The sequence below is a fragment of the Odocoileus virginianus genome, chromosome 18, assembly GCF_023699985.2.
Source record: "Odocoileus virginianus isolate 20LAN1187 ecotype Illinois chromosome 18, Ovbor_1.2, whole genome shotgun sequence".
Taxonomy (NCBI): domain Eukaryota; kingdom Metazoa; phylum Chordata; class Mammalia; order Artiodactyla; family Cervidae; genus Odocoileus; species Odocoileus virginianus.
In genome coordinates, this window is record NC_069691.1 from 19,180,480 (window position 1) to 19,206,294 (window position 25,815).

A 25,815-nucleotide genomic window follows, 5' to 3' on the forward strand; every position below is an offset into this window, starting at 1 on the left:
TGGATGGCATCACCGACTTGATGGGCATGAGTTTGAGTAAACTCCAGGACTTGGTGATGGACAGGGAGGCCTGGCGTACTGCAATTCATGGGGTTGCAAAGAGTCAGACATGACTGAGCGACTGAACTGAACTGAACTGATATAATTGTTACTTCATTAAGAAATGGAATTTCAACACAGATTATTGATAAGGAAGAAGTAACGACATTTCAGAGAGAAGCATTTCTGAAAAGAAACAAAAGGAAGAAGGAAGGAAATTTACAAACCCACAGGCACAGTATGGGGCAAAAAATATTCAGTAAAAAATAGTTTTTCACATCACAGAGATATAGCCATGTACTATAGGTAAAGGAAAACCCAGCAATTATGTGCCAATAGTCTAGTATTAAGGGCTTCCATGGTGGTTCAGACAGTAAAGAATCTGCCTGCAATGCAGGAGATATAGGTTTGATCCCTGTGTCAGTAAGAAGATCCCCAGGAGAAGGGAATGGCTACCCACTCCAATATTCTTGCCTGGAGAATTCCATGGACAGAGGAGACTGGCAGGCTGCAGTCCATGGGGATGCAAAGAGTTGGACACAATTGAATGACTAACACACCCACACAAGCTTATTTAAATAAGTCAACTTAGAGTAAACATACCTTTTCTCTCTTGTCCTCTCCTTCCCTCCTCTCTGTAAAGCTTTTCTATCTCCCTTTTGTATTAAAGAATCTTTTAGCAATAGTAAGAAAGTCAAGAAGACAAAGATTGTAAGCAAGGATACCGATGGACGTGGGAGTGGTATTGTTCATTACTAATAGAGCTGACAGTAGTTCTCACACGCTATATTTTTCTATTTGTTTAATTAAGGCAGAGAGGTCAAACAGAAGCCCTTAAAAATGTTCTCTCTCATGATTGTCATGGTGGGTTCAGTACTGTAGAGGTTTGTCAAAACTCACTGAGTTTTACACTTAAGTATAAGTTACATCTTCATAAAGCTGACAAGAAGGAAATGTAAATGTCAGCCGTAAGTAGGTTAATTGTAGTTCAGGGAGAAGTGGGCTACTGACTTCAAGCTGGAGAGAGAGATTTACCAAGCTTGGAGGTCCTGCAAGATAGCTTTCACTGTGAAAAACGAGGGGAGAGAGAGATCTATTAACAAGGATGTTGTGGAATTTAAGTAGATTGTGTAGTCTCATCCTGGAAACAAAGTCCTATGTTTTAGAGCAAAAATGAGCTTAATAGCAACAACCAGAATGCAAGGGATTTTGAAAATTATGAACATGGGATCAAGGTGGTTTATGACAGAAATTATTCTTAGCTTTTAATGACGATAGGATGGCTGCTATCAAAACATTAAAACCCCAGAAACTAACAAGTGCTAATAAAGATGTGGAGAAGTTGAAAAACTTGTGTACTGCTGGTGGGAATGTAAAATGGTGTCCAAAGAAAAGCAGACTCTATGGAAAACAGTATTGTGGTTCCTAAAAAATATTTGTCAATAGAATCACCATATGATCCAGCAATTCCACCGCTAGGTACATATCCACAAGAATTGAAAGCAGGAACTAAAACAGATATTTGCAGACTCATGTTCATAAAATTGTTTGGAAACCTAAGAGTAAAAGCAACCTGAGTATCCATCAGTGGATGAACAAATAATCAGCATGTGGTATGCACATATGATGAACTATTATCCAGCTTTGAAAAAGAAGGTAATCCTGTTAAATACTTCAACGTGGATGAATCTTGAGGACACCATGCTAAGTGAAATATGCTCTTCACAAAAAGACAAATACTGTGTGTGTGATTCCACGTAAGAAGAGTAGTCCAATTCATAAGGACCAAAAGTAGAAGGATGGTTGCCTGGGCCCAGGGGTCAGGGGTGCAGGGGGGTGGCATAGGGCAAGGGGAGAACCGAACCTGTAGGCAAAAGGTTGGGAGAGACTTCCATTTTCTCAAAGTAGGGAGAATTCAAGCAGACACTTGCATGGAATTATAGCCTCTATGTTTCACTGTCTCCTGTGTTCCTCCAACAGCAAAAGGAGGGTCTTCATAATTTGAAGACCTGCTGACAACTGAAGATGATGTTCAGTGTGGCATTTAGGAGAGAAGGAACAAAATAATGGCAACAGGAGGAAAGAGACAACAGAGAAAATGACTGAGAAGGGAATCAAATTTGCAAAAGTAAAATTAGAAACCATTTCCTGAGTGGGAGAAGGAAATGAGAATTCAGAGTTTGTAAAAAGAGAAGGGTGACAAAACAGCTGAGCAAGAAAGGAAGATGTAGAGAAAAGTGCTGGGGCCTAGGGGTTCCAGCTAAGGAACTGAGCTGTTGGCTGGTTAATTTTTGGTTCAAAGATCAAAAAACACCCTTTTTTCTATAGGTTGCAAATATTTATTGCCTGAGTGGTAGTTGTGATGAAACACCTTGAAAATTACAATATTTGTATGCAGACATTTTATAAGTAGAAGTCTTCTGATAGAAATAAAAAAGCAGAAAGTCACTATTCAGTCATATATTTGGGGATTCTTTTTAATAAAAAATTTTTACTTATTTTGTGTCAAGAAGAACACCAGGGAATAAAATTATTTTGAAAAGAGGCTACAATTCATACCCCCCCCAAATGGGCCATAAGTAATTGTATATGAATAAACTTTCATATCTAGTTGTTTGAGTAAGTACTTAAGCCTTTCTTAAAATGATTATTCAGGGGAAATTATTCAGTTGGGATTATCCTTACTTTTTATAACATTTTTCTTTCCTGGTATGTGGCTTTTAGCCAGTCCTCTGATTCTTAGAATGCTCCAAAAAAAGATGAATTAAGGAAAAGGAAAGAAATTCAAATAAGTCAATGGGGCTGCTTGGCAGTAGTGAACATGAAACATGTGATTATAAAGAGGATGAAATGAACTAAAATCACGGCAACTGCTTTTTCCCAATAGTACTTGCTATTTCTATACTACATTTCCATGGAAGAAGGAAAACTGAAATAGTATAATAAAAATAGCTAATATTCATCAAACTAAGCATATGATGTCCCAGGGCCAGTTCTAAGTGCTTTTATATATTAACTCATAATCTTCACAACAACCCTGTAAGGAAGGTACCCTGTAAGAGTCCATTGTTCAATTTTCGGAATCTTGTGAGCCTGTTAACAGCTCAAAAGCAGCCATATGGAATTATTTATACCTTAGAAATTGACATATATTACAAATCAGAGCTTTAGAGGGGAGGGTGAGTATTTAAACATTTTCTAGAATGCCATTGCCATTGTCTGTCTTTCACAGCTAGGAAAACTGGGTCCAAAAAAGTTAGGTAAATTTTCCATGGTGATGCAACTAGTAGTTGGTAGAGTTAAAAATGTATGCCAGGCAGCACCACTTGGGAGCCCGGGCTTTTAACCATCATACCTAAGTGCTTGTGATGGGACTAAAATGTACCAGCTAGATTTACAAAACCTGGGACTCGAATTAGGGACCTTCTGTGATCCTCTGTTTAACCATCTGAGTCTCAAGACATTTTCTAATAGAGATGTTACAATCTAAAAATGTTTTACATTTATCTTGGCTGTATCCTAAAGGAAATAGATTATGTGAAAATGCAAAATGTCCCTTGATTAGCCCCTTCCTTCCTTCCTCCTTCCTTGCCTTCTTTCTTCCTTCCAAAGTGTATGTCTTTGCAATTGGACTGGATTGTTTGCTGACCTCTTAGGACTTCTGGCAGCACTTGAGGAAGAGCACAGTGAATTTTCCCACCACTGCTTATGCACTGCTTTCCTCATTATCATAGAAAGCAGAACAGCTGTGCTGACAGTGGGTATCATCATCAGCATTAATAAATATTTATTGAGCATGCCCTTTGTGCTGAGCTCTGAGGATACAGAGAGGTAGAAGATATGGTCTTTGAGCTTGTCCAACAAGTGGCTCAAGTCACAGGTAGAAATTTTTAAAAAGAACGAAGAGAGCAGCCACAATAGGTGGGTCATCTAGAGAAACCTTCTGGGTAGAGGGTGGGGGGAGGGCAGGTGGGAGGGAGGGGGCGGGGCGGGTAGGGAATGGGATAGCACCTGGTCTAAAGGAGGCATTAAAGGGAACATGGGTATTATAAGCAGGGAGAATGGTTTGAAGGAAGGCACTGGGAAAATTACATGTGTGTGTGTAAGAATAAGTGGTACCTTTTGGCCTAAGGGAAAGTTCTATAATAGAAGATGAGGCTGGAAAGGATGGATTTCTTTTTAAGAAAGGGCCTTTTGAGGTTGACGGAGGAGACCAGCCTTCACTTTTTGAACCAAGGTTCTTGAGATGGGTAAAGTGGTGCCATGAATAAGATTAAAGTTAGCCAGGTGTGAAGGATGGACTGGTGGAGAGAATTAGTAGAAACAGATAATAGTAAAACAAAAATCTGTTCCAAAAGGTTTTCCAACAAGGAAGATTTTTGTGGAATAATTAGAATTGTGAGCAAGATACAATTAGAATTATAGATGGTGATTTGTTGTTGTTCAGTCCCTAAGTCACGTCTGATTCTCTGTGACCCCATGGACTACAGCACGCCAGACTCTGTCCTCCGCGATCTCCAGTTTAGTCAAATTCATGCCCATTAAATCAATGATGCTATCTAATCCTCTGCCAACCTCCTTCTCCTTTTGCCTTCAATCTTTCCCAGCATCAGGGTCTTTTCCAATGAGTCAGCTCTTCACATCAGGTGGCCAAAGTATTGGAGCTTCAGTGTCAGTCCTTCCAATGAATATTCAGGGTTGATATCCTGTAGGATTGACTGTTTTGATCACCTTGCAGCTCAAGGGACTCTCAAGAGTCTTCTCCAGCACCACAATTTGAAAACATCAATTCTTCAGTGCTCAGCCTTCTTTATGATCCAATTCTCACATCCTTACATGACTACTAGAAAAATCATAGCTTTGACTATATGGACTTTTGCCAGCAAAGTGATGTCTCTGCTTTTTAATACGCTATCTAGGTTTGTCATAGCTTTCCTTCAGTAAGAAAGACTAGAAAGAATGACAACTAAATTCTAAGAAATTGGATCTAGCCAGTGGAATTATAACTGTTTTCTTTTTCTTTAGTCAAATTTTTTTAATGTGGACATAGATTATCATTACCAAAAAAATGCACTAAATTTTAAAAAATTGAAATAAAAAGGGGTGCTGAGGTGGGTAGTAATTTTAGATAAAATGATGACTTATACTTTACACTTTTAGTAAGAGAAAGGAAAATGACTCCTATGATTTTGGGGCAGCTGGAGATACGGGATTGAAGTTTTGGGGAGCAGTTAATACTTGACACTCTGTGAGCCATAGATGCTTCTGGCTGCTTGTGTAGCAACAGCTGCATTTCCACCGCGACTCTAACTGAGAACCATGGTTTCAGATTTTACAAGAACACCCTGGCTTCTGAGCTCTGTTTATTCTGCCTCATTCCTTGGTTCCCCCAGTTTAGGGCTAAGAGTGACTTCTTACCATTGCTACCCTCAGTCCCTCATTTGACTTCTCAGCTCTTCCGTTACTTGTGTACCAATTTTCCTGAATTAAATTCCTCTGCTTTCCTAGTTGGACCAGTTTTCCTGAATTAAATTCCTCTGCTTTCCTAGTTGGACCCTGACTGATACAATTCACTTGTGTACCTAAGCATGTGTATGTTGGGTCATGATATATAATACATTTCATACTGAGAGTAGTTGTTAAAACAGTTGGAAAGCCACAGTCTAGGAAAATAAATTTGAAAGCATGCCGTGGATAGTGCTGGGCTTATTTCTTCTGTTGGGTTTTGATGGCTATTACTGACCTGAAGAACATGAACTTGGAGACTTTTTTTTCTTTTAAAAAGAGAAACAATCTTCTATAGTAGAAGGCATCCTGACTGGGAGTGAGGAGACCAAGATTCTAATCTCTGTAGGTGTCCATGAGCAGATCATTCAATCATTGGTTCTAGTATATTGTGCTGACTTTGTGCCTGGAACCAGAGGTTCTGAGATTGGTGTGTATTTTTTAAACCAGGGACTACTGTAAGAAATTTCAGTGTTAGCATGTCTACACCAAACATTGGTATATAGTTTGTGACAGTTCATGTGACTAGTGATCACCAAATTAGGTGTTTGACCAACATCCAGACTTAAACAGTACTGGGAAGTCCCATGTCACAGCACATCTGGAGTCCCCACTGGGAAAGGGTCCCAGGCAGCACGTCTGCTCTGTGGTTGAGACTTCGTTTGAAAGAATAGTCATTATTTATTAAATGAATAATGTTAATATTTAATTAATTAGTTAATATTAAATAATAATTACTAATGATTATCTAGACTATTAAATTATGTTTTCACTATCTACTTTCCTCAATCAATGTGTAATTATTATGTGAGCATTGGAAATAGTGGCTCAGTATTCTTAAGCTCTCAGGAAAATAATCAACATTGATAGGGGCCATAGACCTGCAGAATATCAGGTAATGGTGGTTACAGTTATTAATGTCAGTAAATAAATCACAGCATAAAATGAAGTATCACTTAAAGACAGAAGTCCCCAATAGGTGGATATAATTTTCAAGCAGTTCAACAAAATATAGGTAAAGTGTGAAATATCAATGTCTTTAAGAGTCGGACACATCCCCAAACCCTAAGTATTAAACAAACAAAAATATGTTATATATTATGATGTTCTTTTTATCAGCAAATCCCTTATTTTCTCCCATATTTATTTAAGGGAATCAATAAGGAAAGTGTATTTAAGGATAGTCTATTATCATAAGGCTGCTAATAGTCAGCAAAATAGTAAAATTCCAGCAGACATCACAATGTCCCTGATAAGATAAGCAATTGAATATGCACAATCCCAGACCAAATATGAGCATTGCCTTTATACCCAGCACTCACTGAAGTCATTGACTGTTCAGTTGACTTTATCTGAAGGAAGATAAAAGCTTCCTGCCCAGCATTAAACCTTGCCCCATGTAGAATCCAGATGCTCACAACCCCTTCCCCAAACTTTTTATACTTGTTTTATATATTCATCACTTTCTAGCTGATAAAACCATTGAAAACTAAAATAAAACCATATTGTTGTGGGATCTATTTTATCCCTACATGTGGAGACCAACTTTTTTTCTTTCTTGCCCAAAGCAGATTATTTATCTCAAGTTCTTTAAAGAGTCATCTAAGGTAATTTTAGTGGTGATTTCTGTTTTTATATGTTCCTGGCTTATTTTCTACTCCTCTCTTGAATTTATATAGAACTTCAAGTATAGAAAAGTGACTGAAATAAGACAACAGCAGATTGTGCTTTTGTGTACCGAACTTGAAGTAAGAATCTGGTGGGTGACGTAATTCAAGTCAAGCAGGAAAACGGTTGCACACAAATAAAAAGGCAGTCAATGGTAACTGAAAGGATAAGTCCCGTAGCAGCTGAAGGTGGTCTAAGCATAAGAGACCGTAATAAAATCTAATAAAACAGTGTGTGAGGTGGATACAGCATATTCTGCTACCATGGCACTTGGTGGCGGGGCTAGGAGATGAGATACAGTGTCACCTTCGTACAGAAGCACATTATCACTCAGAGAAACACAGTATCCATCAAAGCCATTGAGGACAGGGGCCTGCCAAGCAAGAGGTAAAATCTTTGAACAATTTGTGACAATGACAAAATTTCAGATCCTGAATCTCTGTTCTGATTCTTAATGTACAACTGCGCAATGTGTCAGATGTGTCAGAGCCTCAAAAACATGTTGAGGATGACATTTGTAAAATCCTGTCTTGTCTAGTCAATATTATAAGATGGAACATTATTGAGAAGATCCTTCAGGATGAAATTATCCTGCCTTTGGGCAGTCAGGATGCATTTGAACTTTCTGGAGAAATTTTTGAGTTCTATTAAAGTTTTTTTTTAGGGGTAGACATGTTTGGACAGATGAAATATGCACACCTATTTTATAAAAGTTATGAAAAAAGATTAAGTATTCTAGATTATTGATGCTGCTGGTACCTGTATGTCAGTAATCTTTACCCACTTTGTGAAATATCCCTTTGAGGAGCTGATAAAATGTATGGACTCCTTCCACAGAAAATACACATTAACATGAACACGGAATTTTGAACACAGTTTCAAGGGATTCTCAAGTGTTCTGAAGATCATTTAGATTCCAGCTTTCTCCTACCCCATAATGGGTTAGAGACCTGTATTGATGACAAATTGCTGGGCAATTTTTACATGAACAGCGCAGATCAGTCTGAGTCTGGAGTTTTACCAAGCTGGCTTAAAAATTCTGACTTCATTCTTTAGTCATCTTCAAGTTGTCTGATCACATTCCTCTTGCTGTTAAAAAAGGGGCGGGGGAAGAATAGATAGAGCATGATTTATGTATATGTATTCATAATACATGTATTCAGTATTACTGTATCAAGTGCATTATAAAACACAAAATAGAAGCTATAACAGTATAAGATTGAGATAATAAAAAAAAAATTTTAAGTGAAAGTCGCTCAGTCGTGTCCGACTCTTTGCGACCCCATGGACTATATAGTCCATGGAATTCTCCAGGCAAGAATACTGGAGTGGGTAGCCTTTCCCTTCTCCAGGGGATCTTCCTAGCCCAGGGATCAAACCCAGGCCTCCCACTTTGTAGCTGGGTTCTTTACCAGCTGAACCATAAGGGAAGCCCAGCTTGCTAATCACGAGTCTACCATTGAATCGCTTTTTAATATCTCAAGGCAAAATATATGCTTGGGTCAGAATTCATCATTATTGATGGTTTAAAAAAAAAAGTGATGGCCAACCTATATTTAAATTTCAAGTAGTCTTGGATAACTGTGAACACATTAACCTATTTCTTACCAGATCTAACTGGACTGCATTGTTGCTTCCCAATGTGGCTGGTGAAGAACCCTCAGAGGTTAAAGTGGCAGATTTGATCCCAACTTTGACCTGTCCTTGCATTGTCAGATTTATCTCACTCTTCAAGTTCTTTGAAGGAATCTTTTCTCAAAAAAAAAAAATAATTTATTTTTAGCTGTACTGTGTCTCTGTTGCTGTGCAAGCTTTTCTCTAGCTACCACGGGTGGGGGCCACTCTTCGTGGTGGTGAGCAGACTTCTCACCGCAGTGGCTTCCCTCCTTACAAGGGAAGGGTTCTAGGGCATGCTGGCTTCAGCGCTTGCAGCTCATGGACTCTGGAGTGAGAGCTCAGTAATTGTGGCATGTGGACTTAGTCATTCCGGGGTATGTGGAATCTTCCTGGACCAGGGATACAGGCATTAACATGTGGACTCCCAACCACTGGACCACTAGGGAAGACCTGAAGGAATCTTTTAAAGCCACTTGTTTTTCAAAGTGATTGGTTCAAACTAGATAACATAATCTGTGCATGCATGTGTCCTAAGTTGCTTCAGTTGTGTCTCACTCTTTGGCATCCTATGGACTATAGCCTGCCAGGCTCCTCTGTACATGGGGATCCTCCAGGCAAGAATTTCTGGAGTGGGTTGCCATGCCTTCCTCCAGGGTATCTTCCTGACCCAGCGATTGAACCCATATCTCTTATGTGTCCTGTGTTGGCAGCTGAGTTCTTTGCCACTAGTGCCAGCCACCAACATAATCTTTGGAAACTGTTAACTTCAGGCAATGTCAAGTTCTCAAAAGTGAAAAGACCAGAGGGAGCACCACTGTTCCCCTCTAGGCCTTGTGGGCTGCTCTTCTGTTAAGTAGCTTCAGATACACTGTTTGATTGGTATGTGACTGGTTTACTTGGAACCATGTAAAGTTGCCAGGGTAAATAAGTATAGTATTTACAAAGATCTTTTTTCTTTTTCTCTTTACATTTTTTTAATCATTAGAGGAAAAAGAAATAAAATTTCTAATGTTCTTCCCAGATTGCTCACTCCACTTTGGAGAAGCCTATCTTAGGCAAATTACTTATTGCCTCTCAGTTTCTTTATCTGTAAAATGGGGATAATATCACATATCTCATAGGGTTAAATGGATTAAATGGCATACATAAAGGTCTCTGCACAGATACCAGCATATGTTTTAAAGGAGAAATAAAAGGGAGCTGCTATTATGATTATTATTACTCTATTACACAGTTGCCATGTATGTATTCATGTTATTCCTAGTGTAATTTTAAAACAAAACAAAACCTCCTCTCAATGCTGTCTATATGATAGCAAAAGCCATAGCTTCTCCTCACCTCCCACCTACTCCCACCACCCAAAACACAACAAACTCTAAAACACATCAGCCTTTTCAGCTTGGAAAAATAACATATTCTGAACACTTAATAATCTTGTTCAATAACTAAGACCTGCTAAATTCTCTATGTCAGATAATTTTAATATATATCCCTCATCCTTTCATTCAACAGAAAATTTTTAAACAACATACAGTGTACTAGGCATCCTGCTAATTGTTGCAGTTTCAAAGATGAATGGAACTTGCTCTACACCCTCCAGGCACTAACCATCTACTGGAGGATACCAAACAAATAATTGCATCAAAGTGATAAGTGCTATCATGGTACAGATCGGTTGCTATGGGAGCAGAGGAGGACTAACGGTTTCCTTCGCCTGGGGAGGGCAGAGAGGGCAAGGAGGACCCTTGGAAGGTATCTTGGCTGTAGCTGAGCTTTGGAGGATGTGCTTGGGGAACCTGCATTTCATTGAGAGTGAACTAATATATCCAGTCTGGCCCCTTAGTTGCCAGGAGGTCAACCAGGCTTCTTGAGCTCACATATTTTCAGGAGGTCAAGAAGGCTAGTAGAGATCTGTCCTTGCACAGCTGTGGCTGACAGCTAAGAGGTCTGAAACTCATCACAGAATGGATTGGGAATAGAGGCTTTTGAGCTAGAGAATGGTATGATCACAAAGAGAAGTGGGGTGGTATTTTGGAGGATTGGCTGTGGAGAATCTAAATGTATTGACTGTTGATTAGAAAAAAAGGAGAGGAGTGTTTATTTCTGTAATAAATCCACTTGCTAATTCTGAACTCTTCACTAAATTAAATGTCATCTGATTCACTTTGTCAAAGTTTAGTTTCCATTACTGTAGATGAAGTCCTTGTTCCCTAAATGGTCTTACTTGCTCCTGTTTGAAGCTAGACCACATTTCAGCCAGCATGAATAGTTTGCTGGATGAAACTTGAAGCTTCCTGACTTTGTGCATATATATATTTATAGAGAGAGAGAGAGAGAGAGGATGTTGTAGCTAGATGTCAGTTTTCAGACCCAATGTCTGAAATGTCAGTCGGCCCAATGTCAACCATGGCCGACTTACATAACAAGTGAATGTAGCCATACAGACATGAAAAAAAAAAATGACATCTCTTCCTTGATGTCAAACTAGAAAGAGAAAAGCAAGTTCAGAGAAGACATTATGACTCATCAGAGTCCAAAAGGAAAAGCTTTGTGTGAACCTAGCATCCTGTGCAGCCTCCAGGAGTCCTTCTAGCCTCCAACCCTATTTGCTTTTGTGTGATTTTCTGCAAAACAAAATAATCCCATCATTTTCCTCCTTAATATCAGTTGTTAAATTTTACCTTCCTTTGGAGATGAAATTCATGCTATATGTTCCACAATCTTCTTTTCATGCTGAGTGAAAGGTGCTGCCTTTTCATTTCTCCTGAGTGTAGGCCTTATTTTATAAAATTCCTACTTGCTGCAGTGCAAGCTACAAACAAGACAATTCTTCAGAGTAAAGACTTGAAGGGAGAAGGTGGTGCTTTCTTAGACCAATGTGAAGGGAAAGGGAGATGCAATATCTATATTTAATCTCTGCTCCCAGTGATAGATTTTATTTTTCCATCCCCATCATTGTGCATATAATGCATAGATACCAATCCCTCTAAGTACTGCATCAAAATTTTACATGAACTGAAGAATATACACAGGTAACACAAGGAGTGTTGTTTTCTTCTTTACTCTCCATCTGACAAAACACCAGAAGGAATGACCAGTCTCTTCCACTAGTATCTCACTAAGAGGATTCTTCTCTCTTTGAAACTTGGGCTAGCAGGTGAAAGTGGATTCTTAAAAGGGATAAAGGGCACTTGCAAGGGAATTAAGATGAAGTCATCAATGTTTGAAAATTGGCATATAAGGTTGGCATGCCAGGGAAATGGATCACCCCCCCTTCCAGCCCAAATTAAAACTTTATATTACCTAATGTATTAAGCATCACCATTGGGTTAAAGCCCTTTTATAGACAGCTAGGTTATCTGGCTATAGTAGTAGCTGAAATTTATTAGGCAATTGGAAGTTCTACTTTTACTACATTGCTAATTTTGTTTAAGATTTCTCACCTAGTTAATAGTTATACTGGCATAACTTCAGGCAGAAAAACAAGTTCTTACAATAGATTCTTCAGGGCATAATATATTCTACTTCTTTTATATGTGTTATCTTTTGTTGTCTTGAGTTTCACTTTGGGATAGATAGAAAATTATAAAGCTCAGGTTAACAAGCAAGTAACAAAGCCTTAGAAAACTACAGGGTACGTGATCCTTGACACTCCCAGCCACCTGAAAATGGTGCCCTTGAGGATTCTTCCTCCACCAGCAATGACCAGCAACATAAACAATTCTTGCCATTTAATGACCCCATGCAGCATGCTGCAGCAGTGTTTGTTCCACAGCTTCATGCCTTCAACTTATCCACTGCACAATTTTAAGCACCCTAGAACTGTATTTCAGACCCAGTTGCTCAAATAGAGCCAATTTTGCAACAGTAAAATGGTGTTAAAAGAGGATTTTACTCTAGGGGGGAGAAATCTTGAAGCAAATAGTCACAGTGCACTTTGCATGACTAATTTAAAGCGTTACATTACAAAATAAGGGCTATGTCATACTTTTAATAACACTACCATATAGGAACAGTTTTAATGTTGAGTCAAGCACCTACATTCATCTGAGTCTAAAATAATAGGCCCCTGATTTAAAATCTCCTAACATTCTTTCACACTTCATAAAACAAAATAAAATTCTCTCAGCAAACGCTGACCTATTCATCCAGCCAAAGTACTGTATTTCAAGGAAAATGGGAAGGAGAGGTCTCAAACCCACCAAAGCGCCAGCAGTGTGCTGTCTGCAACCGTAACTGGTCTTAAATGTGGGCTGGGGGCGAAGACTGGACAGGAGAGAATAAGAGATTTATTACCTATCTTAAATCAAAAGCAGATTCCATGCTTTAACTACCCCCTATCGCCCGCCCGCCCCCACGAGGTTGTCCCCCCCACCCTTTTTTTTTTTTTTTTTTTGGTATATATCTTACGGGAAGATGACAGGTGAGGGAAGGTTAAAGTGCTGTGTCTGGTCCACAGAGTCAACACGGGGGTTAGGGCGGGTTTGTTTATTTCTAAGGCGTTCAGCCTCTCAGCTGTTTTTCCCTCAGTGGCATTTGGGAGCTTGCAGTCCTTTAGAAAAGAGACAGATTTGGCAGGAATGTTCTTTGTGCCCGCCTTCCTTTTTACGGGGGAGAAAAGGAACAGATTTATAATTACAGCCTTGGGTGGGGGGCGGGGTGGGGGAGAAAAAGTTTCGGGCAGCACGTCGATGCCTGTTTGTTTTTCTTTTTCATGGTCAACACTGTGCTACAAACAGCTTGGGTGCCACTTGGAGCCTTCCTCCTCCCGTCCCCTCCCTTCACCTCCGCAGGCTCGCTCTGGCAGGCAGAGGCACAGTTAAATTCCAGCACCTTCTTCCCATACCCCTAAACTACGCGCTATTACTACGGCTGCCCGCCCTTTCACTTAGCCGCCTCCGCTTCCCAGCCTCCCGCCAGGGGGCCGGCAGGGGCCCCGGCACAGTGCCGGGGAAGGATAACGGGCGCCCAACTCCCTCCATCTGCGCTTGGGGCTTTCAGCGTCCTGCGCAGTTTTTCTGCTCCAGGCACAAACCCGGCCAGAGAGCCGGCGCCTTGCAGACACACACAGATCCACGCACACCGTAGAGCTGTCTGGATCCACATTCTTGCACACCGCCCCCTCCTCCCTCCCGGAGCTCCGGGAGTCGCCGAGCGGGGCGAGTGACAGGCGCTTCCCGCCAACCCGCGCCCGGGCGGGCAGGGAGGAGCGGCGCGCTGGGCCAACTGCGGCGCGTCTTCCGGCGCCCGCGGAGGCGGTGAGGGTGGGACGCGGGGCGGAGCCGGAGTTTAGGAAGAGGAGGGGATGGCTGTCATCAATGAAGTCATATTCATAATCTAGTCCTCTCTCCCTCTGTTTCTGTACTCTGGGTGACTCAGAGAGGGAAGAGATTCAGCCAGCACACTCCTCGCGAGCAAGGTAAATATAACTTACAACTCCTTTCTCCTCTTTCCCCTCCCTCCGGCCTCCCGGCTGCAGCCGCCGCACAAACCCCTCCTTCAAAGCCGCCTTCGCCGGGGATTATTCATTATTAACCTAATTATTATTTATTGTGCATGCACGGAGACCAAAACAAGCAGGCGGGCCAACCGCCACAGCAACATCAACAAAAAAAGCCCGCCTCCTGCCCCGCGGGCCTCAGGTGGAATGCTCTTAACGACAGCTCCCGGCGGCAGTGGAAGAAACACGAAAGTTTCAACCGAAGCTTGCTGTTCTAATAATAATAGTAATAATTACTACTTCAAGGAGGCAAGGGGAGGGAAATCCCAACAAACCACAGCCTTGACCCTAGGTAGGCAATCAGTGATGCTCTGCCAACGGAAGGTTGCAACATGCACACACACACACACACACACACACACACACACACGGCAAGGTTGCAATCCCCTCAGTCCTTTAAAAGCTGGGGTTGGGGGAGGAGGTGGCAGGAGGACCGAGAAGAGTATGGAAACGCTACGGTTCTACCAGAGCAGTCCTCCCCAGAAGAGTTGGAAGGGGAGCGGGAGGAGAGGGCGAGGAGCCCGGGCTGACGGGTGGGCGCCAACGAACGCGGCTGCCACCAGCTTCCCCGGGACTTGTTTAAAGGGCTCCGGCTGCGGAGACGAGAGCTGGTCGCGGTGGGCGAAGCCGGAGCTGGCTTGCCGAGGCGGTGGCAGCCACCGCTGCGGGGCCGCTGCGTGCGGGATCGGAGGTGTCACCCACTTTGCGAGCAGGGATGGGTATGCTGACCGGTAGGCAGACCTTTAGGCAAAGGGGCTGCTGGGGGTCTGCACCCGGGGCACTGCGGACGACCCTGCCCCTGGTACCTGGTGGCCGCGCGGGCTCGGGTGTGGAAGTTCGGGGTGTGCAGCCCCACCACACTGCTGGGAGGGAGGGAAGGAGGGAGGAGGTCCTGAAGAAGGAGGTCGGAGGTGCCCATTGGGCTGTTACCCTGCCCTCCGCCTTCTTGGGTTTGTTTTCTTTTGCTCTGCATCTTCCCCTAGCTTGGGCTGCCGGAACCTCGGGCGTGGGGCGCCGGCGATCATCCAGATGCTAGGGGAGCACCCGGGCCCGGGAGAGCCACGGCGGCTGCGGGCCGGGGAGGCCATGATCCGGATAATCCTCTCTGCCTGACTGTCACAAACAGGACCCGCGCGCACCCTGTGCTGTGGCGTTCGCTGTAGAAGGGAAGGGCTGGCACGGGGTAGGGGGTGGGGGGCGAATGGGGAGGCTGGTGAGGGCAGGAGGCGGGGAGACCGGGAGGGAGCCTGCCCCCAGAGATGACACGCACCGCTTCCTTCTTGTTCCCTGCTTTCGAGTTTGCTTTATTCCCATCCTAACCTGGTTTACTCCTTCCTCTGCTTTCCCCCTCCATCTCGCCGTGTTCCCTCCTCCCGGTTGCGTTGCAAAACACGGCCATGCCATCTGCAAGGTGTCGCGATGCACTTCCCCAAATAACCAGTCCGGCGCGCCAGCCCGTAGTCACCCTCCCGTCTGCGGGCGCACACCAAGTGGGGCGCCCTGGGTGCCCTGCACCAGGCCTCGCAGCCTGGGCGCAGTTGCACCGCGCGGGGCGGGGTGCAGCAGTGCGGGCTCCAGGGGGACAACCGCTCCTGGGTCCCGACACTCGGACCGGTTTCCGGCACACGCGGGGAAATCGCCTCCCGCCAGTGTCTGCGCACTCGCCCCCGCCTCCACCGCCTGGATTGCATTATTATTTTTATCCTGGTTGCAGTTTGCAGCCGAGATCCTGGTGAGCCCGGGGCTGGCCGGACTGCTGGTGGGGGGTTGGGGGGGGTGGCGGGTGGAGGGAAGTTGGACGTGGATCAGGCAGGAAAAAAAAAGTTTGGCAGGGAGACTAAGGAAGGAGGGAGGGTGGGAGGGGGCGGCGAGCTCCCGCAGCTCGCGTCTCGGCGCCCTCGGGGCAGGCGCGAGTGTGTCTGCGCGTGAGTGTGAGTCTGTGTTGTGCGCGCTGGGGCCGGTGCGTCGCCAGCAGCGGTGAGGGCAGCTGCTCCTGCTCGTGCCCTGCCCGGGAGCCGAGGGAGGACAAGGCGAGGTTTGGTGGTGGAGGAGTGGTGGGGGTGGCGTGTGCGTGTGGCTGTGAGTGTGCGCGCGCGAGCAGCGGAGAATCAGGAAGTCACAGCAGCGAAGCGCACACAGACATGTTTGATCGCCGTGACATGACGCGCGCGAGGGAGGAAGCGGCAGCGGCTGCGGGGGCCGGGCCGCGGGCTCCAGCGCCGGCCTAGGGCTTGGGCGGGGAGACCCGCTCCGGGCCGCCGGCAGGGCCGCCACAGCAGGCTAGGCGAGCCCCGCGCCTCTTTTTGTTCCGAGTCCCCCAGGTAAGGAGCCTGAGCCTCCGCCGCCCGCCGGGTGCGGAGCTTTCCAGTTCTTTCCCTCCCGGCCCCCTCCGGTCTCCCGGTCAGGCTTTCTTGCAAAGTCAGGCGGGCGGGGGAAGCCGGCTCCCGGCCCTCCGATCGATCGCGTGGAAAACTTTCCAGCGGGAGGCGCCGCAGAGGGAAGAAGGCCTTGCTGGCTGCTGTCCGTTGTCAGTTCTTTCTCCTCCGGGTCCGGAGAGTGGAGTCGCTGTGCCCCGGGGCTGTGGCATGCTCAAACTTCAGGCCTAAACGTGCCTCCAGCTTTCGCCGGATTTACTCCAGAAATTAAATATTCGAATTTGTCCGCTTGGTCCTGCCAGGCGTTTGGGTTTTTGAAGAGCAGAAGGCAGGCATGGGAGTCGAGGGGGTGGGAGGGTTGTGCAGAAGTGCAGTATCCATTCCTTCTTTAATGTCTGCAGCGGGTGTTATGTAATTTTAGTAGCACACGGGTGCAAAGCCCATACTGGGCTTCTCCCCTCCTTTGTTTATATAACTTTTGGGAGAGTTTTGCAAGGTCCACCCCCCCCCCCCCTTTCCTTTTTCTTCTTTCCGTTGTCGACCTAATGGAGCTTGGTGCATTTGAAAAAGTAAAGCGACCTGGGTCAGTATATTATTGAGAGGTGCTCTCCTTAATCTCCTGGTTATTATGCAGACTGTGTCCCTAACTGTGTGTGATGTTAGAGCATAAGGAAGACATCCAGGATACACGTTTGTCTACTGCACTGAGTGGTTATTTTTAACGTCTCTGTACATCAGTAGCAGGGTTAAAATTTCAACTTCCACGTCAAAGGACTTTTTAATTTACACCTGGATGTGCCATGCTTGTTGGCACAGAAAGATTGCTGTTTTCGTTACTGAATGGAAGAAAATTTCTATCTAACCGTGTAAGTAAGATTCAGTGCAGTGAGAACTGCACTGAAAGAAAAGCCATGCCCAGTGTTGTTGTGTGTATATACTTACATTGGCACATTCAAATGTTTCAGTATTATTTTATTTGCAGGACCACTGCCCAAGGCTTGTTTGCCTATACTAGACGTGCTAGGCTTCTAGCTTACCTCTAGCTTCCTGGTGAATTGTTAAGAGGTGTGGCAGGTTTGAATCCAAGCTGGTGAATTGTTATGCAAAGAAAACACACTTTTCTCTTTTAGGAATCTAATTGCCCTTTTATTCTCCTAGACATTTTTTTTTTTAAGCTCCCTAACAACTTGAATGTTTGCTGGTGGGAAGAGATTTGGAGATACCCATTAGGTTCATAAGATATTTATGGATGTGACTTAAAGTAGAAAAGCAAACCTGTATACAACCACTGCTCTACCTTGTTGGGGGCATTAAAGAGAAAAGTCGTATTGGTGGAGAACATTGTAAAATAAATCAGAGGAATTTGGGGTATCTGAACCTTTAAAAAATTGGCAGAGGTGAGAGGGTGCCTCCTTCCATGAAGCTTTTTTCTCCTATCAGTTACACCCCAACTCGGGGACTAGCTGCCCTGTGGGGTTTCACAGAAAATATTCACTGCCAAAGTGTGTTCAAAGCAGCCTTAGATCTTTTCTTTTGTTCAGTTTTTTTAAGTGGTTTTTGAGCATTTCTCATCAAGTTTCTTAAAAAGTGCTTTGACCAACACCTGAGGCTTGGAATTGACCAAAAAAACCCAAAAATGCCTTTGCTTCTGTTACATTGTTAATGTTTAGATTCTGTTTAAAATATTTCTGGCGCTATAACTAGAAGGGAACACTTCGGCAAAGAAATAATTATTTAAAACTTTTTTCTTTGATGAAGTTTAAGATAACATAAAAGCACATCTCATGCTTTTCTCAGAGATCATTGTGGTACCCTTTATATTCCGGTAATATTTTGACATTTCATTTTAAGGGCTTATTATATATTGAAACAAGACCATAAAAGAGAAGACTTTCATATATTATAAAAGTGGTGCCATCCTCCAGTGTTTTCGTGTTGAGTTTTTTTTTTTCCTTTAGAAGTCTTCCTTTGTAAACAAGGCCTTTGTCAAACTCTCCTAGGTCAGCAGCTTTTTGATACTCCAGAGAAATAATAAATCACTGTTTTTGACATCTTGACATGGTGCCATGAAAAATGAATTGTCATAAATATAATGCTAAGGAGTGTTTCCCTACACTAGCATATTGAGATTGGTCAGACCTGATTTAGTCACCGAAAGTTTTGATTTTCACTGTTTCTGGTCAGGATGATTTTAGAGAAGTCAGGGACAATTTGTTGCTTAACACGAGTGGCCTTAGAAACTTTATATAAATGAGTCACTTTTCTGCAGTATTTCTGGTGAACAGATGAAAAAAATTCCCTAATGTGAAAAGCTGTTTTTCGGGAGCTGCTTCTGAATTTTTTCCTGTTCATTTTTTTTTCTATAAAAGAATGATCATCTGAATTGTTCCTTTTTCTTAAACATATTCTGTAGGTGGTTTTGGACAATAGTGGATGCTGAATTTTCTGTCATCTTTGGAAGTGTTTGTTTATGGAACTTTAATCTCGAGCCAGTTAATAAAGTCATGGATCATTCTCTGAGTAGTTGAAAATAGAAAATACAGGTGGTGGCCAGTTATTTGGTAGAGTATTTAGGAAGGCCTGGGATGTTTACTTTTTCTACATAGAAAATCATGACTATACCAGGGAATATAGAAGTCTTAGAACTTAGTTCTGCCAGAGTCAGTATGAAACATAGCATATTTATTTGCCTAAAAGATATTTATCACCTAGTTAAGTGGGATCTTGCAACCAGGGTTTGGAAAGTTTTGCAACTTAATTACTGTTTATTTTTACTTTTCCCCTTCATATTAATATAGCCCTTTTCTTTGAGAGTATTTAGATATATTAGAAATTTTAAATATACAGTCAAAGATACTTGAATACTTATACTTAGAAAAACATATAGCACAACTGATGAAATTCAGGAGCTACATAGCTGAATTTTTTGATTGTTGGATATAAACATTATTTAATTTTAATTATGAGAGAACAAGTCATTAATTCACTCATTTAGAGTGATGCTTTAGATATGAAATACAGGATTTTTGACTGAAATATTAACATAAGTGGTGGCCTTCTGGACTTCATTATACATTATTATGTAACTGAAGCCTACTGTGAATTGTGATGTTTTATTAGATATGAGATTTTCAGAACATTCAAACAGTTATCAATTAGGAAATACGCCTGTAGAATTTTATACCTTTAAAAATAACACAGTATTCTATGTAGTGTTAAGTGTGTAGGCATCAGTCTTCCACCTATGTATCATTTACCTCTCTGCAAGCACTAATATTTTAAAAATGTTTTAGAAACTGACCTAATTTAAATATGGGGTGACCCTTTTATAGATAGATGAATGAAGTTGATAGAAGTTGAAATAAATTTGAGGTTTAGAAACTATTAAATAATAAGTCCCCTCTCCTTTTGTCATTTTGTTTAAACTGAATTCAGAATTGGGGGATTAAAATTACTTAAAAATAGAAAAAAAAAAAAAAAAACCTCTGACCAGAAAACATTGGGGTATGTTATTTTACAGGTGAACAGAAGTCTAAGGGAAATTCTATATCAGTTTATGTTAGGATTGTGTTTTCTTGTTTAGGGTAACTGTATATTTCTTTACCTACTTGAGATTGTATTGCCCAATTTTTACCATCCTACTAGGAGTTAAGTCATTGAACTTGGAACTTTAATGTCCATGAGGAAAGCTGGGCAAGTAATAACATTGAAAATATTTGCAACTGTTTGGCAGTTTTCTGTTGTGCTGTATTCCTACATGTACTAAAATGCTATTAAGTGAAGTCTTTAATTCCATAAAAAATGAATGATCTGCAATTGAGTATTTATGTCTTTTAAAGAACATGCCTGAACATGTATGAATAGTGAATTGTAAACCACACAGATCACGTGATACAGGGAGAGATCTGGGTGAGCTCTCTTGAGTCCACAGGGCAGATATTCTTCGTGATGGGATAGGATTGTGGCCAGAGGAGGCCAGAGGTGAAGGCGCTGGGAACTGATCATCTGAGATCGGAAGAAGTCCTGAGATCACAGGCACCGAGCCTAAAAAAAACTGTGAGAAGACCAATGTACCAGTTTTGACCTGCTTGCCCAGAGCAAGAGGTTCCAGTTGGAAGAATTTTCAAAAGATAAAGTTGGATAAGGTAGAAAGACTTGCTTTCCACGGGGAAGCATGAATTTTTTATCCGGCATGGTTTGGAGTCTTCTCTCAGAAGTTTGGAGCAACAGAATTCATGAACAAAAAGTAGAGTTATTTAGCAGATTGTGAATTCAAGTCGAGGTTGGAAATTGAAGCCTTTAGAAGGATCCGCGTGATGATGTACATTTTTCTGCGATAGCTCACAGTGTTTTCATGTGGAATATTTTATTTGCTTCGTATCAAAATTGATGTTGTAGCTGACTGCTGTTACTCCTGTTTTGTAAGAGAATTTGAAATTCAGAGGTCAAATAAACTACTCTGTGATTTATTTTTTAATAGCATTAATTATTAACACTGTAAATGGCCATTTTTCATTTTAACTGCAATGAACTTGAAGGGTTTGTGCTTGAATTTTTGTTTCTGCTGTGAAAGTTGGGCATATCAAAGCTAGTCTATCACATAACCAAGTTTCGTTCAGCATATAATGGTCAAGTTTTACTGCTCGGTCAGCGTGTGCCATGTCAACCAGAAAAAGTTTTTAAAATATATACGTGTTTAGTGTATAAATAAAATTATCTTAGCTAACAGAGAAGGAAGTGGCTATCATTGATTCTTATTGGCATCCCAGGTGAGGTTGCCTTGCAAAGGGTCCTAACAGAACCTAGGAAGGATGGGTGTGTGTGTACACAAATTAGATTTCAGGCGTGTCACGCTTTGCTACTAGCTCGTTGGTTTGTCTTTTGGGGTTTTGACCAGTTGCCTAGCAGTGTGGGTTGGGCTGAATTTGAGAAGTGATAGTTATATGTGATTACCTGTGGCCACAAGATTGGGGGTTAGACAGGTGCTCTCTGCTGGAGGGCTTTGTTGTTGAGGGGCTTCTAGTACTTTGGGTTTTCTCATAAATACCCTGCTTAAAAGAATCTTTCCTTTGTGGAAACACTGGCTCTCCTCACCGAAGAGATCATCGAATTGCATCACAGGTAGATGCTTCTGAGAAGGCAGCTCGTGGTATGTCCAGGGTGGTAGAGTCAAGAGCCCAGCTCTTGGTGAGGCAGCGCCTGGGGCTCATGGGGCTGTAATTAGCCCTTGAAGTTGGTTGTTCTGTCTTGTCCTGCACAGATCTGCCTCGGGGCCCTTGCCAGTTCTGACTCCGGGCAAGGACGGTCCCAGGGCTTTTTATTCCAAGTAAGGGCGGCAGCTCACATCCTGATTTGTCCCCTTGACTCAACGATGAAGAGTTCACAGAAGCCCAGAAAACACAGCACACTTTTCACCCAACCACTTTTTAAAACCTCAACTTTGAATGGTAAACTGACTTGAAATGGAATGACAACGAGAAAGCTGTTTTTCGAGCTTCTCTAGAGTTTCGGGCCAGCCACGTAGAATACTCTAAGCCCAGTGTGGTTTTTATCTGTGGCACAAATCATATCATGCACTGTTTAAAGTTGCACGTCTCAGGCCAAGAAGCATGAGAGCTTTGGGGATATTTCACCACCTATCCAGACAGCCTTGGCCTCTAAAAACGAAACTTCAGATGGGTTTATTTCTTTTATCTTCCTCGCTATTTTTACCAACTCTCCGCTCACCCATCAAGAACAGCAACACTTGTGTTCCAGCTCCAGGGAAGTTGTTACTTCTTGTGGGGGGGATTATCAATTCATTTGTAGAGAAGGTTACAGAGAAAACAAGAAATTCTTCAGGGTCGGGGGAGATGGTCTGAATCAGCAAACAGACATAAAAAGGACTCTTATCTTAACTCTCTCCTGAGCCTTATCATTCTCCTTAACAGCCAAAAAACTTTTAAAAGAGTGATTTTTAGGGTAGTGAACTGGGCCTAACTTTTACTTCTAATATTCCGCCTTTGGCTCTTGCCAGTATGTCTTTCTGTAAACACAGCAGTGATAAAGGTCTGCTGGAGAGCCCACGTCCCCCCACGCTTCCTTATTGTGTTCGGCGAATAGTTATTTAAGAAGCATTGTCTAGTCAAGGTGGCTTTGTTTCCCCAAACTTTTTCTGTGACTAGAAAACCACAGTTTCTAGTAAACGCATGTTTATTATCTACTTCAAGCCCTCACTGAAACATCACCTTATCCATGAAGCCTACCTTAATTCCCTGCTCTTGCCTCTGCCCTCTGAGATGTAATTCTGCCCATGACTGCAATGGACACTCCAGCTCAACCCCTTTTGGTCTTGCATGTTTGTTTGTTTCTTTTTTCTCACTGCTATATATGGATAAGTCTCGTTTCTCCATCAGACTTGCCGAGCCTTGGGGTAAGCCCTCTGGTCATTCTTGTACATCCTTCATGCCTTCTGCCCTGGGAAAGAGTCAGGACATTTGAGAATAGATCAGTAAAACAGGTCTTCTGGTTCTTTGATTAAATGTCACCATCCTCTTAAGTTCATAACTTTTGTCTCTGCCTCATATTTTTTCAAGGGCTTCTCTTCACTTCTCTGTCCCTTCATACATTAACATGCGATCACAGCCACACCCTAATCCCATTGTGACACCTCCCGATGTTTCCATCTTTGTTTCTGCACCCTGCGCATCTTTGCTCAACCTGAGTGACAGCTCTCCAGGCTGGTGGATGGCCTGGCTTGCCTGATGTTGCCCTGACTTGGTCATGGGTCCGGAGTCAAGAGACAAAGTCACCCACAGATGTGACTTTGCACAAGCTCTGTGGTCCCTTTGTGCTCTCCTCTGTTAAACGGGGACATGACAAGATGCGTCCTCAAGTCAAGTCACTAAAATGATTCAACCCATAGGGGTGTGTTGTTAAGTATTACTGCAGGCATAGGGGTTTTTCAGCTGATTGGAGTAAACCACAAAGGTAGATGTTTTGTCGCTGGTTGTCTTGGTTGGACTGGTGACCCTTAAAATTCCATGAAGTTGAACTCCTTTTAATATGCAGATGGATGTGCCCGGGCTTTGGGGCTTTCTGCAAAGGGGAGAGGAAGGAGATTCAGGCAGAGGGAAGATTATTGCAGAGGTTGGAGTTGTAGGAAGCACCAACGACTTTTATTTTTAAAAGCACACACTCCACGGTTGTAAAGGCAGGGTCAGGACGAAAAAAGACAGGGTGTACTGCTGAAAAATTCTTGGCTAAGAACACAGCGGCCTGGCCCTCGGGGAGTGCTGGTGTGAGGTGGAGGGAAGTGTTGCAGGGAGGATGGAGGCGGCAGGGGTGGCGCTGGCAATGCCAGTGGACGGCCTTGTCTGTGTGTTTTACCTCCTCACACACACACATTTTCTTTATTATGTTGGCCCCATATTGTGGAACAGGTCATTCTTTTTGGTGGCTATGTAAAACTCACCCCCTCCCCCTCCACCACCAGACAAAAATAGATTTTGAGTGTTAACTTTGTGGAGAGACCAAGAGCTCCTGCCCCATCAAGGTGACCAGAGCTATAGCCTCTCCCCCATCCATCCTGCCCCCAGCCCCACCATCACCACCCCTTCTACCTCACTTCATCAGTGCTTGGAAGAAAGAAGAAAAGGCTTTGGATTTCTGGGCAGAGAGGGGAGGAGGATGGGTGAGGGAGAAGATGGCTTGACCAGTTCTGGACTTTCAACCTTCACCACAGGGACTTAGTAATGCCCTGCGCCTCTGCTCAAGACTCGCCCCTCTTTGTAATCTACAGCACCCAGTTGTTTTACGCTATGAGAAAGTCTGATTATGCCTTGGAGCTGAACCATGAAGTTGCTCTCATCAGAAACGACAAGGAAGGAAAAGGAGGCGAGGACGACATCCTCACCTCTGAAAGGTGCTTCTCTTTGGTGGGTCAGCACGAATCCTGCTGGGAGGGTCACCGATGAATGCCCCCACACAGAAGACTGCAGGAATCAGGAGATGCTGCAAGTCATGGATTGGCAGATGCAGGGAGCCTTAGACGCTCCAATTCCAAGCTCCGGCGAAATTGAGAAGCCCCAGAAGAAAGGCGCTTTGCCCAGAACCCTGAGGGTTGGTGGCGGCCCTGAGATCGGCAGACAGGAACCCAAGGTCTCTGGGCTCCCAGTCAGAAGCCAGAGAGTCACATGCAAGATGCTCAATAGTCCAGATCCCCTAGCTGGGCTGCATGAGGCACATTTGCTCATTTGTTAGACTTTGCTGTTCCTCTGAGCTAACTTCTTATGTTCTTGTGTGTGTGCTCATCTATGCTGTTTCATGGACACATGCATTAAGGACATGCTTCTAAAGATTCTCGTCTTAAGAAAAAGTTTCCCATGTGACATGTTAACATTCCTCTATATACCCATACTTTTCTACTTCCCGTCACATATGTTTTCCCCTAAGAAGTTTTCAGTAGTTTCCTATAACAAAAAAATGAGGAGCATTTTTATGGGACTGTATACCATTAATTACAACCTTCTATGAGATTCCCGGGTGAAAATCATTATATATGCAGAAAATCATTAGATATTAAAATATAAAACCTGAAAAGTAGGACTACCAGGCTGACTGAGCATTTGTATCTTCATTGTTCAAACTTCTGGTATCTTACCATCATAGCCACTGAAGCCAGTTTCAAGGTAAACCATAACAGGAAGTAAGCAATTTCCTTTTATTCACTAAAAAATAAAGGGGTTTATTAGTTTGCTGATATACATGAAAGAACATTTAAACTTGGAGTACCCCTGAATTGACGTCAGCTTCCTAAATTTAAAATGCTGACTGAACATGTGTGTGTGTACGTGTGTGTGTGTGTGTGTGTGTGTGTGTGTGTGTGTGTGTACGTGAGGGGGTGGGATGCCAAAAAGAAGGTTACTTCTGCCTGCTTTGTTAATCACAAAGAAAAAATAATAACATTTGGCTCTCTAGTGAATTCAAGGCTATAACTCACCATCCAAGCTTCCCTGTTGTTTTAGAAACCACTTGAACGGGGTTCTCTTAGTCCCCCCTTGTATCAGCAAAACAGTTTGAGTGATCCCTTGCTCGAAATCATTCCAAAGCAGCCTTTCATCGCTTCCTGTT

General features: G+C 43.1%; 1 protein-coding gene across 6 annotated transcripts in view; it reads left to right on the forward strand.

Annotated features, from left to right (window-relative positions):
• The first annotated feature begins 14,139 nt into the window (after positions 1-14,139).
• Positions 14,140-25,815, forward strand: part of SMARCA2 (SWI/SNF related BAF chromatin remodeling complex subunit ATPase 2) — a 173,823-nt gene continuing 162,147 nt past the window's right edge. Inside the window, exon 1 of one of the 6 annotated variants that reach the window (XM_020871939.2) lies at positions 14,140-14,248. The gene's annotated coding sequence lies outside the window, so the exon portion shown is untranslated. Of the gene's footprint in view, positions 14,249-14,929; positions 15,061-15,970; positions 16,062-16,251; positions 16,360-16,390; positions 16,651-25,815 lie in introns of those variants that run through there. The other 5 variants (XM_020871944.2, XM_070480406.1, XM_020871943.2 and 2 more) reach the window with 5 other exon arrangements.